At 33.9% G+C, this 3,090-nt stretch overlaps 1 long non-coding RNA gene across 1 annotated transcript; it reads right to left on the bottom strand.

The window, feature by feature from the left end:
* Positions 1-456: 456 nt before the first annotated feature.
* LOC149911424 (uncharacterized) lies at positions 457-2,045 on the bottom strand. Its single transcript, XR_016457152.1, has 2 exons — positions 1,491-2,045; positions 457-701 (listed from the first exon to the last, which is right to left on the bottom strand). It is a non-coding gene; the product is annotated as an uncharacterized LOC149911424 (long non-coding RNA).
* Between the last annotated feature and the right edge of the window lie 1,045 nt (positions 2,046-3,090).

The raw sequence follows: 3,090 nt of genomic DNA, 5'->3' as shown, positions 1-3,090 counted from the left end.
CATGTATTTTTACTTCTCTTATCCATTAAAAGGTTGGATTCATTTCACGTGTAACGAAACGAATTCCAAAAATTACAACTGAAGTAGTTTTCGGTTACAACAACACGGTACTGACGGTACAATGATGAACAATTGTCCGTATTTAAGCAAAAAGGAACCACCCAGCAAAAACGCACTTCTGAGATATTAAAGGATTTACAAAAACATTTGCAGCTCTGTCAGATGAAGTAAAATTAAAATTTATTTTATTTAAATTCATTGATAAATTACTTATTTAAGTATGTGTATATAAATTTGCTCTGAATATTCTTAAACTTTCTAGATAATTAAGAAAATGTGCATGTGGTTCCTTTTAACATTTATCAATTGATAGGTTTTCTCTTATACAAAAAGGAACCACATCCCAGGGATTTAATGAAATAAATGAAACTATGTATTTATAATATCGAAATTAAAGCTTTAATTAATAAAATATATAAAATAATACTTATATAGGACGTTTATTCGACGTTATCATCAAATTGGATTTCGAAATCCACCGTGTCTAGTCCATCTATGTGGTCTTCTATTGCATCATCACTAATGAGACCGTTATAAAAACTGTGCATCTTGTGGAATGAGATGTAATATGGACTGAATATCGCTAGAAGGTGAAGAAAGCTTCTCCAGAGGCAGCGACGTATAAGGTTCTTCGTTATCTTCTGTAATAAAAAGAAAAAAAGCTTTAAATCAAAACAATAAAGCCGCGTGGCTTTTATACGTAGGTAGGTATATGGCGACAGCAAAATATTATTAGTTCTTATAAAGCCGTGTCCCTACTAGACGACTAAGTATGTTGTACATGCGCCATGTACAAAAAACTGGCTAAGTGCGAGTCGGACTCGCGCAACGAAGAGTTCCGTACCATTATCTATAAAAACGGCAAAAAAATCACGGCTTATTGTATGGGAGCTTCTTAAATATTTATTAAGCTATTGCATAGCTTCTATCGCGGGCCTTGAGCGCGGGGAATGAATCGAGAAATTCCGTAACGAAAAAACCTCACTCCGACGGGCTCGGAGGTGTTGCTTGAAGGCATGCTATGCAATAGCTTTACCGCAGCAGTCCCCGAGTGCCACACGTCTTTTTTTATTCTGTTTTTTAGTATTTGTTGTTACAGCGGCATCAGAAATACATCTAAACGTATTTTACCAAAATAGTAGGTAGGTACCTAGATCATCGACAGTTATTTTTAAAACAGGGTTTAGACTTTAGTAGTTTCATCTCACAATGACAGATGAATCGTAACAAAATGACTCTTAATTCGACTCGCCTTCGTGAACAACGACATTGTCGTTAAAATACGTAAATCCACAGAGGATTCCTCTTGTACTTACAATGAACTATCTTCTTAAAATCACACCACAATCGGGAATGAATCAAAAGTGGATAAAGCGTACCTGCATCTCAAATTCAATAAGTACTTAAATGCATTAAATAAAACTACTTACCCGTTGTATCTTCATTATTATCTTCGGTGTTCGTCTCCAATGCTTTTCTTACCCATTGCTTGCTTATTTATTTATTACTAAACATTTTCACATTTAATTTTAAAGGTAATTAACAAAAACAATAGAACTTACTTCGCGGAGGAAAAAAACACCGTCACGTATTCGAACTACTTCGCTGAATGTCACCTATATTGACAGATGTTCGACGTTTTACTTTAAAAATTGGAGTTTTGCACTTTGAGCTATTTAAGTAATGAAATACGTTGTTTAAAGATGAGAAGCATTGTAACAAGTCAAGGCATTTGGTTCCATATAGCGATAATGGGTTTCAGAATGTTTTACAATATTTATTTATGCATAATAGAACCGAATGCTTGTGGTTTTATTTTGCAATAAAAAATTACAATTAAATTATGTATTTATTTTACGCATAACCATACCACAGAAACCTGGTTCCATTTTGTGTATTAAAAATAATTGTTATTAATAGAAATATGTGTAATGTATAATGGTACCAAGTAGGTGTGGATCTGTTTTGTATAAAATGACATGATAGTAATATCGTTTATTTGTTTGAACAAAGCAGTCCCGTGGTGCTGTGGTTCGGTTTTGCTTAATATGTAATTATTCGTTGTTGCTGGTGGTTCCTTTCTGCTTTTAGTATACCTTGTTTCCAACGTAAAAATCATGTGGTTCTTGTTTGTATAAGAATTTAGACCACTTTTGGATGAGTATTCTTCAATAAAATCAAAAAACGAAATTTGTCGAGTGGTTCCATTTTGCATAAATACGGACAATTATATTATTAATCAACTTGCTTAATTTTACTGAGCAATTAATAAAAATAAATAAAAACAAAACCAACCTAAATACTAAATGTTTCATATAATATCATCATTTCATCATCTTTTAATTTTTATATTATCTTTATCACTTTGAGCACACCACCCAGCGCTGAAATATTTTTTTAAATATGTATTACTAGCGACCCGCCCCGGCTTCGCACGGGTGCAATGCTGATACTAAATACACTACAGAAAAACTGTGAACGTTGTATATAAAAACATAGCTGCCCGCTCCGGCTTCGCACGGGTATAAAATATATAGGTAGCCGGGCGGCCGGCCGGTACCGCCGCAAACGCTACGTCCCGCAATTTTGAAATCCATACTAATATTATAAATGCGAAAGTAACTCTGTCTGTCTGTCTGTTACTCAATCACGCCTAAACTACTGAACCAATTTGCATGAAATTTGGTATGGAGATATTTTGATACCTGAGAAAGGACATATGCTACCTTTTATTACGAAATATGTACCACGGGCGAAGCCGGGGCGGACCACTAGTCTGTAATATCTTCGAAAATATTCACTTAAATCATACGGTGTAAAGGGCCATATAGATCTATATTAAATGAACAATGTATTCAAGGTATTTAATTGGTTAAGGATTAATGCTGTATTGGTTAAAATCGCTTCGAAAATTAGCCATTATATTTTGTCGTAAAAAGTAAATGACAAAAAAAAGTTATTGTGTGTTATCCATAAGAGATAGACAAATGCCATCGCGGCCTTTTCTGTAGACCTTTTCAATGTGTATAA

The sequence above is a fragment of the Colias eurytheme genome, chromosome 1, assembly GCF_061535395.1.
Source record: "Colias eurytheme isolate Ceu_HAF_F1 chromosome 1, ilColEury1 Martin Lab GWU primary, whole genome shotgun sequence".
NCBI lineage: Eukaryota > Metazoa > Arthropoda > Insecta > Lepidoptera > Pieridae > Colias > Colias eurytheme.
The sequence above is the reverse complement of the archived record's forward strand: the minus strand, read 5'-3'. Positions and strand labels throughout refer to the sequence as shown.